Source organism: Schistocerca gregaria, chromosome X, assembly GCF_023897955.1.
Source record: "Schistocerca gregaria isolate iqSchGreg1 chromosome X, iqSchGreg1.2, whole genome shotgun sequence".
In the NCBI taxonomy this organism is placed as follows: Eukaryota; Metazoa; Arthropoda; class Insecta; order Orthoptera; family Acrididae; genus Schistocerca; species Schistocerca gregaria.
The window spans coordinates 547,748,752-547,765,235 of record NC_064931.1 but is presented as its reverse complement, the minus strand read 5'-3'; the positions used below and the strand labels follow the sequence as shown (position 1 = coordinate 547,765,235).

The window sequence follows — 16,484 nt, the reverse complement described above, 5'->3', positions numbered from 1 at the left end:
CATTAGATGCAGTCACATTCGTTAAATATCTGGGAGTAAACATTCAGAGTGATTTAAAGTGCAACAATAACATAAAACTAATCACAGAAAACGCAAATTCGATGGAAGAATCCTCAGAAAGTGTAGGTCGCCTGTAAATTGTAGGGTGCCTACAAAAACCTTGTTCGACCGATACACGAATATTGCTCGTCTGTTTGCAGCTCTTGCCACATAGGACTGACATAGGAAACATAGAAGATCCACAAAAGAGCAGTGCATTTTGTCACAGATTCCCTTAGCTGGAGGCGAAAGCGTAACGAAGGTTTTGTCCTAACACCAGTTGCAGGCGCTGTGCTTCCCGGTGTGACTGACTGAAAAACTTCCGAAGGCGTACGTTCCTAGAAGAGTCAGTCAATATATCGATTTCTTTAGGCGAAAAGACTATGAAAATAAAATTAGAGCGCTTCGAGGTCACACGGCGGCTTATCAAAGATCTTTCTTCTCGTGCACCATTCGCGACTGAAAACGGAAGGGGACACGGGACGCGTAACGCACCAATTCTGATCTGCGTATTGAGATTCTGTCTCGTCGAGTGCAGCGTTTAAATCGCGCGCGAGCGGCGAGTGCGGGCAAAGTGGGAGCCCGTAGCCTGCTGGCGGTTGAGAAGTTGCCGGTTGACGCTGCCCAACGGTTCGCTTCCGCTGAGGGGCAGCGTGGCTCCACGTAGGTTTTTAGCGGGCCGGTCGTGTCGACAGCGTCCGGGACCAGTTAATACTTTCAAGCTGCATTGTATTTACACTGAAGCGCCAAAGTAAATGTTATAGGCATGCGTTGTAAATATAGAGATAGGTGAACATGCAGAATTCGGCGCTGCAGTCGGCAACGCCTATATAAGACAACAAGTGTCTGGCATAGTTGTCAGATCGCTTCCTGCCACTACAGTGGCAGGTTATCAAGATTTAAGTAAGTTTGAATGAGATGTGATAGTCAGCGCGCGAGCGATGGGACACAGCATCTCCGAGGCAAAGACGAAATACAGTGAATATCAGGATTCGGGTAAAACATCAAATTTCCGACATTTCTACTGCCGGAAAAATATTCTGCAAGAGCGGGACAAAGGACGACTGAAGAGAATCGTTCAACGTGACAGAAGTGCAACCCTTCCGCAAATTGCTGCAGATTTCAAAGCTGGGGCATCAACACGTGTCAGCGCGCGAACCATTCAACGAAACATCATCGATATGGACTTTCGGAGCACAAGGCCCACTCGTGTACCCTTGATGATTACACGACACAAAACTTTACCCCTCGCCTGGGCCTGTCAGTACCGACATTGGACTGTTGATGACTGGAAACATGTTGCCTGGTCGGACGAGTCTCGTTTGGAATTATATCGATCTGATGGACGTGTACGGGTATGGAGAAAACCTCATGAACCCATGGACCCTGCATGTCAGCAAGGGACTGTTCAAAGTGGTGGAGGCTCTGTAACGGTGTGGGACGTGTACAGTTGGAGTGATACGTGATCCCTGATACGTCTAGATACGACTCTTGACTGGTGACACATACGCAAGCATCCTGTCTGATCACCTGCATCCATTCATGTCCATTGTGCATCCCGACGGACTTGGGTAATTGCTGTAGGACAATTCGACCCCCTGCACGTCCAGAATTGCTACAGGGTGGCTCCAGGAGCACTCTTTTGACTTTAAACACTTCCGCTGGCCACCAAACTCCTTAGTAATGAACATTGTTGAGCATATCTGGGATGCCGTACTCTTACGGAGTTATGGACAGCCCTACAGGATTCATGGTGTCAGTTCCCTCCAGCACTACTTCAGACATTAGTCGAGTCCATGCCACGTCACCTTGCGGCACTTCTTCGTGCTCGCGGGGGCGCTACACGATATTAGGTAGGTGTACCAGTTTCTTTGGCTCTTCATTGTATATGCGCATGCGCAGCGCGAACCGAGTTGAGCACAGGGAAGCATGAGCTGTAAAATGAAAGAGATTACGAATCCTACGATGTAAAGTCACGATCTGGAAATGATATATGAAAGGGGACAAGACAAACAGGTTTGAATACAACAAATGCACTAAATAACTTACAACTTTTAAAATATTCAACCCATCAAAGAGATCGAGCACTGAATTTGTAGCTCTTGATAAGACACATCGGCGGAACTATTTACATGATCTTTAACTTTAATAATTAAGCTGTGAGGGACATTGTAATTGGAGAATCAGTTGAAATCGTCATATCTTATAAATGAAGACAGATAAACTGACAGCATGACGGTATGTGTTTGGAGCGAGTACTATCCACCATATGCACCGTACAGATGTTAACATTTACTGTTGTGCTAGCCATTTTTATTATTTTATGCTAAATCTGCGAAGTTTGACGGTAATTTAAATTTAGTTGAAGATTCATGAACTCTAATGGGAGCAATGGAAAGAGGGGGCAAAATACTATAATACTGCTGTACTGTTTATATTTTTACCTTAAACAGTAAAGGTATCACGAAACTAAATCGTTCTCATCATTGCATGCACAAATTGTGAATATTTAAATTTTATTCTGAGGGCAAACTATGTCACCTAGGAGTTATTATTACAGAGGAAGATTCAGTTGCCACTACCTCTGGGATTTATGCAACCAGCAATGCCTTCTTTTAGGTTCTCTCGCTCGCTACACGCAAACTGTTGGTCCCACTGGAAATATGAATGAGTCCTTTTTCTAGGATATTTAATGTTGTTACATTATGTACTGCATTGCGTTTTCTCGAGAGACCGTGGTTTTCGAATTATTCAAGAACATACAAAGGTAACCTTCAAACGTGTTTTTCTTGAATAGCTTGAAAACCATGGCCTCCAGCGAAAACGCATTCCAGTACAAAATTTAAGGACGTTAAGTTTTCTGCGAAAAGGTCCTGTCCATTTTCTATACTACTAACGAGAGAATATGAAAATGTTGCATGTGATATGCGAAGGCGTTGCGAGCTGCATAGAAACCATCGGTTGGAGCAGCTGAGTTACCGTTTACATGTTTATAGCGTGAAATTTTAGAGTGAAAATAATAGCGCAAACAGAATTTTGATCGAAATTGTGCATGAAAAGACAGGTGATTCCATGAGAAGTCAATGGGTGCGGTTTTCGAGAGTGAGAGTGCCAAGATTTGGAGATGGGTGACTGTTTTCTGGATGGGGAGACCGGATCTTTATAATATACATATATGGATATGGTGTCTGTTCCTGCAGCGGTCCGGAACGAATTTTTTATAATTATATTAATACCTTCAGCTGCTAACGGGCGTTGATATATATCAACGGGGACAGGTGAAAATGTGTGCCCCGACCGGGACACGAACCCGGGATCTCCTGCTTACATGGCAGACGCTCTATCCATCTGAGCCACCGAGGGCACAGAGGATAGCGCGACTGTCTGTTCTTTCGGACATATTCGAAAAAACAGACACCATATCCATATAGGTATATAGGTATATAGTTCCGGCAACACCAGCCATGGCCTTCTTCTGTGCAGATGCACACATATTCCCCGAAGTCTTACGGGACTTGGTAAGAATGTCTTCCACGAGTAATGAGTGTGTTGCGGTGGGACACTACGAATATAGTGTGTGGACATACAAGTCTCGTGTGAGTCGTGCGCGAGATAGTCCCTGCAGTCGCGGTATCGTCTGTTCCCTCGGTGGCTCAGATGGATAGTGCGTCTGCCATGTAAGCAGGAGATCCTGGGTTCGAGTCCCGGTCGGGGCACACATTTTCACCTGTCCCCGTTGATATATATCAACGCCCGTTAGCAGCTGGAGGTATTAACATAATTCTAAAAAATTAGGATCTTTAAAAGCTCTGCGTCCAGGCCCTTCAGGGTCTTTTGTCAGCAGGCGGGCAGTCGGTCGGTTTTCAGTTGATGATTCTTTACGATCAGAGTTGGCAAGAGTTGTGTGAGCGGTGGTTCAAAAATGGTTCAAATGGCTCTGAGCACTATGGAATTTAACTTCTGACGTTATCAGTGCCGTAGAACTTAGAACTACTTAAACCTAACAAACCTATGGACATCACACACACCGATTCCCGAGGCAGGATTCGAACCTGCGACAGTAGCGGTATCTCGCTTCCGGACTGTAGCGCCTAGAACCGCTCGGCAACCAAGGCCGGCGGCGGTTGTTCAACTCCAATCTCAAGTGTGTTTGAAATATTTCACGTTCTATGGTGTGGTATAGTCCAGAGATCGCGGAGCCATACCAAAGTCAGCAACGGGAATCTATACCACAAACATTACCGAGGGATCGCTACAGTCTTCGGCAAACAATGAGAGACACTCCAGAAGACACTCCCTCCCTCTCAGTATAGCAGCGCCCTCACGCTTAGGTCAATAGCAATCATCATCATCCTGTATGACCAGTGACTGTTAAAGTTTCAGATGAACTTCTTCAGTAGTAAATGTCGTACGTTGTACTGCAAGAGAACAGTTTGCTAATCTGTGGAAATTGGAAATTTGTGGTAAGTTCTGTGGGACCAAACTGCTGAGGTCATCGGTCCCTAGACTTACACACTACTAAATCTAACTTAAACTAACTTACGCTAAGGACAACACACATACCCATGCCCTATGGAGGACTCGAACCTCCGACGGGGGTAGCAGCGAGAACCGTGGCAAGACGCCTGAGACAGCACGGCTACCCCGCGCGGTTATTAATCTGTGCCTCAAGCGATACTTTCATTGTCAATGACAGTTGTAAATTATCAAGCAATCCTACGGCAAAGAACTCTGTCAAGGTTAAGTAAAAATTTTATACATTTATTTAATAAAGTGAACTAAAATTTCACCTGTTGTAGTTACAACGATCCATATCCCAGAGCAAAGAACCCACAGTTGTGACCGGATGACTGTCATTTCGGCTGGTCACAATACATGGGACTTAGAAATATTCTGGCACGGTTTGCACAAGGTGTCGCAGATAGAGTTGTGGGGCTTCAGTTAAATTTCTTTACTTATAAGCATTCAGGACAGTGAATCGTTGTCTAGACCAGTCAGTTTATTGGTGAGGATATTTCAGTGATTTTGTAGCTGTGACCATGGTTGGGTGCTTTCCAGCTTACTTATTAATTTATTAAATTTACGGTTTTATCTAATATTGGAAGCTCAGGACATTTTATTAATTAAACGTAATAACTCGTGTTGATCCCCAGTCAACAATTTAGTGAGTCATTAATTGAACAAGAAAATGTATTTTAAAACTTAATTCGTCTGCTGTTTGGCACGTGATTTGTAGCAGCACCTACGTCCAACCTAACAGACACGGGAGTTCTGCCTAGTCTTCAGTAATTATTTTACCCTTTTATTTAAATTAAAGATACTGCAGTTTAGGAAAAAAAGTCTGCCCTAAACTAACATAGAGGGAGAGAGACTATTTTTACTGTTCTGTTCCTAATTAAATTACGTCGCAGACAATGGTGTAGAAAATGCACTCTTCCCCACATATAATAATGTGGCTTACTGAATATGGATATGCAGGGTGATTTAGCTGACCCTACTTATGTAGTTTTGTGCAACCTGCAGTTGCATGGATGGCCTTCAAAAGGACACTCGAGATTTTCATTTTCTCTCGCAAACTACTTACAAACTATGAGTCCTACAGAAAAACGAAACGTTTAATGTTGTTAAGTTTTGTACTGGGATACGTTTCCACTGGAGGCCACGGTTTTCGAGTTGTTATAAAAAAAAAAAAAAACGAGCAAAAGTTGTTCTGGCGCAACCACAAGCGCCAGAACGAAGATGATGAATGCAAGAACAGAGAAGGCGGTGAAACTACGTCGGCCAATGGTGCTCTGATGAGGACCGCACTACGACAAGAGCGGCCTCTACAAGAGGAGAACATAAGCGCCTCTCCTGCCAACCTCGGCCGCTTATTGTCGGCTCAGTGTTCGCACAGGCCTAGCAGATAGTGCTACGACTGCAGTTAGTAGTGATCCATATCAATTGCTTGTCTGGACATTGTCTATGGTGAAGAACATTACTGTTTGCATGTCTCCCATCGCACTTGTTGTAAATACAAGTTAAGTATTGTCAATCTTCTTTGTTTTAATAAAAACTATTAAAGTGATTTTCTTGAATTGTTGTATAGCATTCCGAGAACGCAGCATCCTTTAGGCACCCTATACGAGACGAGTGGGCTGGACCCCTCAAAAGTGATCCTCAAACGCACCTCCATCCTCGTCCCCATCCCACACCAATCAGGATTTCTAGTGTGTTGTTCGTGGCACTCCATCCTTCCACTGTACAAACATTTCTGACTACAAGAACTATTCCTGTTATTCGACCATTTTTTTTTTGTTTTAATTTGGGCTACTATGCCACTGTCATGGTCGGCTATTTCGTTAAAATTATTAATTTAAACATTCCCGTTAGGATATGGAAGGAAAAACGATTTTTGTAAACGTTACGCTAACTCTAATTACATTGACAATTCGATACAAATGGAACCCTTACATGTAGTTTCGTAGTCAGAAGGCCTGACGAATACAACGATGTAATTCTTTATTTTATGGTGTTCAGACTCACGAAATCGGTTCTTAAAACTTACAGAACGTCAGTTTTACAATTCGTAAGTGCTTGCCTGAGCCGGTACTGTAAGAAGGTCAGTCAATGAAGACTAAAAAAGGTCAAATGTGAGAAACAATCTTGGTGGTTCAAATGGCTCTGAGCACTATGGGACTTAACTGCTGAGGTCATCAGTCCCCTAGAACTTAGAACTACTTAAACCTAACTAACCTAAGGACATCACACACATCCATGCCCGAGGCAGGATTCGAACCTGCCACCGTAGCGGTCGCGCGGTTCCAGACTGCAGCGCCTAGAACCGCTCGGCCATCCCGGCCGGCTAATTTTGGTAAGTGGTAAGAGGTAGAGCCATACTAGATATCATAACTCGAGGGAGCTGAGTGTGGGAGTGGGCGTCTGTTTGCAAGTCACTTTTGTGCATTTTTCTTGAATAGCTCGAAAACTACAGCTTCTAGTGAAACTGTATGCCAATAAAAAATTTTCTACAAAGAAAGTTCTGTTCATATTTTTGTAGCACTAACAGTCTGTGCGTAGAGAGCGAGCGATATAGAATTGTGGGTTGTACAAAACTACACAGGTTGGTGCAGCTGAATCACCATATAGATGTACATGTAGGTAAGGAACTAAATATTAAGACATCCTTTCTTCCTGTTTAAGTATTATGTTGCCCGCCCGGTTAGCCGTGCGATCTAACGCACTGCTTTCCGAGCGGGAAGGCATGCCGGTCCCCGGCGCGAATCCGCCCGGCGGATCAGTGTCGAGGTCCGGTGTGCCCGCCAGTTTTTAAGGCTATTTTCCATCTGCGGATGCGGGCTGGTTACTAAACTCTAATCACATTATACTGGTGTCGACCTGTAAAGTGACATGTTTGGATAGTACCTCGTCTGTCTCTGATCCTGCAGTATCTTCAGAACATAAAAAACGTTTTGAGAATTAGCTCTGGAAGGCCAATTGGTACCATCCATATTCTTTCGCCGCTCATCGTCAACAATTAATTTCCGCATCGCAATATATCATGGTTTCCGTTTATCGTTATTATAGTATTGTATTTGGTACGGTTTACTGTCGATAATTCTGTATGCAACTAGTCTCTTTCACACGTTACGCAAGCTTTCGGCAAACTTTTCAAAGATAAATATATCCATCGTGTGACAGGTAAGTTTTAGCTACAATGGTTATTCCCAAACAGTTACACGTTACTTCCACCACGGCACGCCCACCCCCCTCCGATACTCAAACATTTAGATAAGGCTGAGGCAAACAAGCCCTTTTCAGCCATTAATCGTGCAAGTGGTGCACCCCTCTCAACTAGCGAGTCGTTTTCACAGATGTACGGATGTTCCTGGAGACAAGGGCCGCAAATTGCTCGATTGTGTTCGGGAGAGGAGCAGATGGAGCTATTCTTTCGCTTTCAGAGAGAAAAAAACTGCAGCACTAACAGAATGCCGAGAATGTTCACTTTTGGCATTATTTATTTCTACGAGGAAACACCACAAAATAATACATAATAGATACGCATCGCTAAAAAATTATGCCAACTGCTAATATGGGCAAAATCGCAGACGTTTTTAGCATAAGATACCATGAACATGTGGGCACAATCTGGCTAGGGAAAAAGCAATAATATAAAAAAAAATAATCAACCTTCACTGCCCGCATGGCTCAACATGGAGACACAGGTAATGCCGTAAATAAAAGTCATGTTCACAAAGGGCTGTGGTTGTATTTATTAGAGAAAATAAAAAAGATGCAGCCATTATCAAATCATCCACGACTATAAAATAAACAACAAATTAAAGTGGAAGACCGCTAACTTCTGGAAATATGCGTTGTTACAGATATATTTTCAATCGTTTGTAACACAACACCTGATGAGCATCTTACTTCCACAATACCAAACGTGTTAAAAGTGTTCAGTTGAGCATATATCTAACCAACAGCGAAAATAAAATAAAAATGAATTTGTATTTAAATTCTGATCTTCAAATTCAGTGTAGCTTTTGCAAATTATTTTCGTTTATATGTGTAAGTAGTTACATCACGCAAAAATTTAAAAGAATCTGCAGTTCTATTGGCCATTTGAGCCTTACTATTATGCGCAAGAAAAAATCTGAAAAGGCCACATCAGCCTCATCCAGGCAGAGATCATGTTTCGCATGACGTCAGTAGCAGCCACAATAAATATGAGCGCTTGTATCTTTTTTATTATCCTCATTGATTCTCGTAGTTCAACATGGAGAACAGAAAGAAATTTGCATTTTGTACCATTTTAGATAGATTTCAGACGAGCGTTGCATCATGGGCTAATGATAAAATCCATTATGTACTTTTGTAAACCATGAACCATTTGCTTCTCCCTGATATGAAAGGATACCAGTAGAAATGCATGAGCAGTTTAATGTGCGCTTAGGCCTAAAGCTAGTTACGGAAAAGTACACCGTCCTTTCTGGAAAATGTGCCTCGTTTCAGCGTTTCCTTACTGAATGTTGTACTAAAAAGTGAAAATGTCGTAAAGCCCTTTGTGCCAGGATGTTAACGTCGCAAACATTTTGTTTATTAGCATTCAGTAGCCACCTTCCGCTCGCCAAATATGCACGCTTTGTCGTTAGAGTGCATTATGATATTGAGTGTGCGTGTAGTGATGTGTTCATGTTGATGGCGAGGAGAGAGAATGGAGCGAAATATGGTGACGGCGCAGAGGCTGCGCCTGTCGAATGCGTCAGGGGGCGAAGCCGAGTTTAACACCTCGTGCGATGGACGGTCACAACAGCGTCAGTTGTCCACTCTCTACGGGACACAGCAGGGGGGTTTGTGATTCAGCCCAGTACATTATCACTTTCTTTGATGATGAGGGACGATAAAACCCCACCACGACTGTGGAGAGATGGAAATAACCGACCCGTTAAAACTGATACCGGTATTTTATTTCTGAATAACCTGCATTTTTCGGTATTTGTTTGGTCTCGGTTATAGCAAGTGCTTTGTTATTTTTTTACTAACAAATCCAGAAATATCAATAAGATACAGCAGCAGTGCCATCACGTTTCATTTTTAAACAATTTTTTTTTAAAAAGCAGTAATTTAATTCATAAGATTTGTATTGGTTTGAATTATTGCTTTATTATACAAAATGGGAAAAGCGATCAATGCTATTTCAACAAAAATTTTGACAGAAACGAGCAGTAAACACATGGCATAAGAACAGATAGAGCATTGCTGAGGCAATACTGTCCCTGTTGCTGTGTGTTGCTGCTTAAGGTAAGCCTGCACGAGCAATGTGCAAGAGCTCCCACCTGGTGTGTACGGTAGTTACTCGCTGTCGTCGCTAGACATCCGTTGTACGTACCAACCGTAGCCTGGAAATATTTTAGCGAAGTGACTTAGCAATGAAGTAAAGTTCTTCATTTGCCTTAAAAGATTAAAGATTTGTCTGCTGTTTTGTATGAAATAAAAGAGGAAAGAAATTATGGCAACAGTAATACATTAAAAACTTTACAGCAATTCATTGTAGTATACAATAAAATTAGAAAGTAGTTGATCTGTGTCTACATAGCCGGCCGGGTGACCGAGCGGTTCTAGGCGTTACAGTTTGGAACCGCGCGACTGCTATGGTCGTAGGTTCGAATCCTGACTCGGACATGGATGTGTGTGATGTCCTTATTTTAGTTAGGTTTAAGTAGTTCTAAGTCCTAGGGGACTGATGACCGTAGAAGTTAAGTACCATAGTGCTCAGAGCCATTTGAACCATTTTTTGTCTACGTAATGTACCTTTAACTGTTTGTAGCCCCTCAAAACAGACCCATTAACTCGAAACATAGAGTTCTTCAGCCTCAGTTTTTTCCCTTTTTGCACTGACTATTCATATTGCCTAAGTAGCGATATTATCTCCGATTACACCATAATTTTTAGCAGTATTTAGAAAAATTAGAATAAATAGAATAGTGGTGATTTTTTGTAGTGTACAACCACATAAGACTTACCGAGAAAAGCAGCAAACTGTGAACGGACTAAGTTTTTCTTTAGTTACCTATTTAATTTAATATTTTGATTCTATGCATGTTGAAACTTACTCAAAATTTTTCATTATTTGTTCGATTTCTACGATTATTACTGGAAATAACAGGAATAAGAAACCGAAAATCGGCTATTTCAAAAAACGGTTATTTTGAGCGGTTTTAACAGTCCGGTTAAGAAAATAAATGTAAAAAATGTAAATATCGTGGGACTACGGCCTTCCGTCGGGTAGACCGTTCACCGGATGAAAGTCTTCCGATTTGACGCCACTTCGGCGACTTGCGCGTCGACGGGGATCAAATGATGATGATTAGTACAACACAACACCCAGTTCCTGAGCGAAGAAAATCTCCGACCCCGGCGGGAATCGAACCCGGGCCCTGAGGATAGACATTCTGTCGCGCTGACCACTCATCTACCGGGGGCAGACAACAGTCAGGTTAAAACAGCCTGAGAAAAAAAATTAACGATATTACCGTTAACCGGTTTTTTTAGTGATAACCACGATCCCCATGCAGCAGCAACAGCGGTCTTTCCACATCCGCATTACATGGAACAACCTATGCATCGTGCTAGCACGTTTTCATTTACCATAGTATCGTAAAGTACTGTGCAAAAGATTTCAGGAAGGCAAGAAACATGGCAGCAAACTAATGTGTTTTGTCTACAACAGTGTAGGCCTAACGTTGTAAATTCATGTTGGACGCTCTCGGCAGTTCGGCACGTTTACTCAGACTGTGCACATATTAAATCTGCAACTTAATCGTGTCTAAGGGAAAAAAACTATGTCGGTGGCACGTAACACTAGAGGAGAGGCAGGGAAAAGGGAATAAGAAGGAAAGGCTCGGTACTAGCAGTTCTTAGTTGAAAATCACTGATATTCTGGGAACAGTCTCAATGCTTCCTTTAAAAGAAATGGCTATAAAATTTTTCCCTGTGGTATCAAGAGCAGATGCGTCGACCATAAAAGCGAATCGCGTGGTTAGAACGGAAGCTATTGCGCCGTTACCCTCCGAGTTCTCGCCTCGCTCACCGCGCCCCTTGCTTAGCTGTCGTTAAAGTTAGACCTTAACTGCCCACAGTTACAATGGAATATATGCGACCTTCGGGCTTGCTGGAACGGGGCGTCAGGGAATGTCCGCACATCGTCTTTCTGCCCAGGCTCAAATGTTGGGCTCTAGATGCTGCCTGCACTCTATGAAACATAACAAGGAAATGTACGAGGCTTTTTAAATGTCTATAAATATCATCTACTTGAAAGAAAACATTTTTAAGTTAGCCTATCAATTACGCTTGGTCATCCTAAAGTGCTTGAACGACACAGATCGAAGATTTACGTAAAAACAGTAATCGGTATCAAATAAACGCACTACAGGCACTGCAGCACAATGAAGAACAAAGCGCTCCAAAGCTGAAATACGCTGGACAGTACAATTCTTAAGGACAAACTGTCGAAATTGCACATAGAGTCGCCGTGTAATTCTAACTGGATACGGACAAAATGATTCTCGAGTCCAGTCGTAGAGAAATTGTGCCAACAATTTGACCGAGGCGTACAGACGTAGCTGATGCTGGTCGGAAAGGAAGGCCAACGACATCGACTGCAGCTGACAATGTACAGGCAATCGAGGAACTGATTCACAGCTATCCTAGGCTTTCCAACAACGAACACGTTCATACAGCTGTTCTCCAATGCGCCGTGACCGCGGAGCTGATTTCCATCGTCGGAGAAGTGGACGAATGGCAGAAAGTTCCGACTGTTGTTTTCAGGCACCTGGCGAGTACATTGAAAAATGGTGCCAAGTACCTATATCACTTTAAAGTGTAGTGCGGTGTTCAGTAAAACTTAGTTGGCCTCACATTACGATGTGAAACTTAATTTTTGAGGTCGCTTTGTGCAACAGTCACCACGAAATGTGTTCTTTGGGTACTTCTGATATGAAACGTTACAGATTCTGTTGCGAGTACTTCAGACAAACCACAAATTATGAGCAACATGTAATCAGATTTCTGTGTACGCTTTTAGGTTGTCTTGGGCCATTATAACGTATCATATTCCAAGGCTGAGCGCTTCGCATTAATACGCTGCTCGAGACACAATGTTTTCAAATCTGTATTCGGGTACTCATTTGCCTTCCGTATGCGGGAATACGAAGTTGTTATCCACGCTAGTTTTACTATACTCACTCAATAAAGAATGAGATTTCCAGCAAAACAGTGGATGTCACTGGAGAACAAATCTAGGGCGCTTGTTTGATGAACAGCAGCCTTGTCTCATTGTCTCTGAAGAAGGACTGTCTTCATCTTTCTCCTTACATCTTTGGTTTTTTGTGGTAACATATTTTAGTTCTATGTAGTTAAACAGGTCACCTAACAACAGTAGCTCCTTAACAGAAAGTGTATTACGGACGTACAAGAAAAGAGATCGGCAACACACAATAGTATCCGCTGGTAGCAGATTCGACTGCTGTCAAAAAAATTTCATCACCTTTATTTGGTCACCAACACCTGGTGGTCGTTTGAAGTTTCATGTCACTACATTTCATGCCAAAATATTGCAATATATCCTAAACTTAGTCCTCATGACGCTTTCAATGATAATTCGTCTGTCGAATGGGGCTGTTCCTAAATGTTATCGTGATTATATTAAGTCTGTACTTGTAAAACTCGTCTACATTTCGACTCTCCCGTAGGACAATATGACAACGACGTGTCTTTCAGTGATATGAATTCTAAGCTTTAGTGTGTCCTTTCAGAACTGCAAGTGACTACGCTGGCATTTCGCAAATGGGCTAATAGCTTTTATGTGAAAATTACACCTCTACTACAAAGATTCAAACAGAAGTGACCCATCCGGACTCTGCAAACAACTGAGAAGTGTGTGGCAGAAGGTCCTGCCCATTCCAGCACAAACACTGCATGACAAAAGAAGTGAAGCACGCAAGAGGGGAGGTGTAAACGAAATAAAGTTTCACGGGTTGAAAGGGTGTGTGATATTATATCTGTGATTACAAAGTGGTTCAAAAGGCTCTGAGCACTGTGGGACTTCACATCTAGTGTCATCAGTCCTCTAGAACTTAGAACTACTTAAACCTAACTAACCTAAGGACATCACACAATCCATGGCCGAGCCAGGATTCGAACCCGCAACCGTAGCGGTCGCGCGGTTCCAGACTGAAGCGCCTAAAACCGCTCGGCCACACCGGTCGCCTCTGTGATTACAAAAATAGAGTCAACTTTATAAAGAACTTGGCAATATGAGTGTACTTATCAGTACGACTGGCCTGGATGCATGGAACGATTCGGTTGGCAAGGGTGTCATATAGCAGCTGTATCCTCCCTTGACGCGGACTGGTCACATAAGTTGTAATTAGTCCTTGATATCCTGATCTGGGGTGGAGTTGGTTGTTTGTTTGATTTTGAGGGAGGGCACCGAACAGTGAGGTCATCAGTACCATCGGATGAGGGAAGGATGGGGAAGGAAGTCGGCCGTGCCCTTTCGAAAGAACCATCCCGGCATTTGCCGGAAGTGATTTAGGAAAACCACAGAAAACCTAAATCAGGATGGCCGGATGCAGGTTTGAATCGTCGTCCTTCCGAATGCGGGTCCACTGGGGTGGAGTTAACGCCAGAACTGATCTCACACATGTGTCGGCGACAGATCTCGATATGTTCCTGGCCACCGGAATACCGCAACGTTATACAGACACTTAATAGAGACACGTACCATGTGTGGACATCTGAGGATGTCCGTGATGTACCGCTGGATCGTCAGAGTTCCCTTAATCAGTACAACCGGAACCTGAAGTCATACACAATGACGCCCCAGACCATGAGCCAAGAGTAACACCGTTGTGAGTCCTGAAAACATTGGAAGAAAGAGACTTCTCTCCGGGTCACCGCCATCCTCGCCGAAATGGTCATCCGGGGCAGTGCAGAACAGCTATTCATCGTTGAACGCAGCAGTCGACCTTTTCCGGTCACGGCACCACTCCAAACGGAGCTGTTTGTGTTCTGGCCTTAGTGGCAGCCTCTCTGTTTGACGGAAATTCTCTAATCCAGCTGCTGCTAGTCTCCACCAGAAAGCTGCAAGGAGTCCATTACGTGTTCATGGATGGCAGGCGCAGATGTGGAGGGGTTACGATGTGCTTGGAGCACAATGAGGCAGTCCTCCCTTATCGTGGTGAGCCGTGGTCGACTGGAAGCTGACGACGTTCTCACGCAGTCCAATATCGGACCACTGTCACATCCGAATGCCCCACAAATCTCGATAGCGCTCGATCCAATCAGCCGACCTGATGGAGACCCATCATGAGGCCCCATTTGAGTTGTGTCAGGTGCTAATAACGCTGCCTCTAACAGTTATGTGACATCTCCGAGTCCAGCACAGTGAATATTCAACATCTGACGCGATTCACGTCCTTTATATACACTATCATATCCGGTAACATTACTAAACAAGTCGTTCTTCTGCTTGTCGCCAAGAATTGCAATTCTAACTATTTACATACCTACGTGTACGTACACGTAGTTACTTCGACATCTGACCATGTCGTGCGGATGCTTCACTTTTTTTGTCAGGCGGATTTTCATCCCTTTCTATTTGAGTATGGAGCACAATAAGAATGACTGTTTAAGTGTCTTTGTGCGCTCTGTTATTAGTCTGATCTTGTCCTCACGATCCCACCGTCGTGGGGAAGCCGAAACAAGCGTCGAAGTCTGTCACCTCAGATGGAACATATCTCGATTAAATAAAATGTCGTTACCTGTTATTGCTCACACATGTTTTTATTGCCATTATACAAAGATTTCGGTTAGTTCCATGCAAATCGCAAAAGCAACAGACGTTACGACGTAGGCCTTAAGAAATTCCGTGCCGAATTTCTGCCAGTGATTTTCCTAATAAGCTGATGCAGCTGCAGATATCTGTCCACGTTGGGGGAACTGGTGCGTCTCCTTCCTCTCTCTCAGAATTAGAGTGCGCTCTCACGTTCTTGTGGCTCAAGAAAGTCATCGATCTGTATGTGGTCGGAACAAGCGACGTTGGATACACGAGCCCTGCACACGGATGGCTAGACGTGGCCAGAATTCGTTAAACGCCGCCTTTGGTGTTTCTCCAGGAGAGGAAGTTGAAGGCGGCTTTTATGATGTAGCGCGCGGCGCAGAGCCGTTCTCGAATTCGCTCCCTTACGGTGTAAGCTGTAAAGCGAGGCTGCACGCCGCCTTGCAGGAAATTGCTTTTGCGATACGAGATGTGACTGAATATTCGAACCTCTGCAGATAAAAAACATCTATTCTCAGATGTGTTTCTGCAGATTCGCTGCATCGAGAAATATACATAAAGCCCTGCCAATGAATACGTTTTAGGCTACATTATACCGCCCAACCGCTGCAGCGGCTGCCGATTCTCTTGGCGCAATCTCACTTGCGACAAAATCGCGAGTAGACTAACTGCCACCACAGTACACAGCCCACGCACTGAGTATACTCACACGCTCCTTACCAAAAGTTAACTCTTATTTCAAGCAATACCTTAAGAACAGTAAACCAATTCTGGAATCTTATGTGATGAGATAATGCGTCATTTCCCGTTAATGTGGCTGAGCCTAAATATATGAATCGTTCCACACACGACGTAGTATATAGATACAAGCATTAATTCAAATGCGTAACAACGACCAAAGAAATCGTTCGTATGAATATTCAAGGAGCCATCCCAGCATTTAGTTGAAGTGGGAATTTCAAGCTCACAGTAGCCGACGTTAGCGTTTTAATCCTAGTTCCAAGTCTAAAGCAATAAATCCAGGTACGTTTGGCTACGGCAAACATTTGGGTGCCTGCTTATTGTCATGGTAGCGGAGGTGTACTTTCATTTACTGTTCTTAAGACTTCGAATTAACAAATTG

At 43.5% G+C, this 16,484-nt stretch overlaps 1 protein-coding gene and 1 non-coding gene across 5 annotated transcripts in view; one reads left to right on the top strand and one right to left on the bottom strand.

Moving 5' to 3' along the window:
* Window positions 1-16,484, top strand: part of LOC126297807 (protein O-linked-mannose beta-1,2-N-acetylglucosaminyltransferase 1-like) — a 1,990,313-nt gene that overhangs the window by 487,454 nt on the left and 1,486,375 nt on the right. The gene's annotated exons all lie outside the window — the stretch shown is intronic.
* Trnat-ugu (transfer RNA threonine (anticodon UGU)) lies at window positions 3,329-3,403 on the bottom strand. The gene has a single exon. It is a non-coding gene; the product is annotated as a tRNA-Thr (tRNA).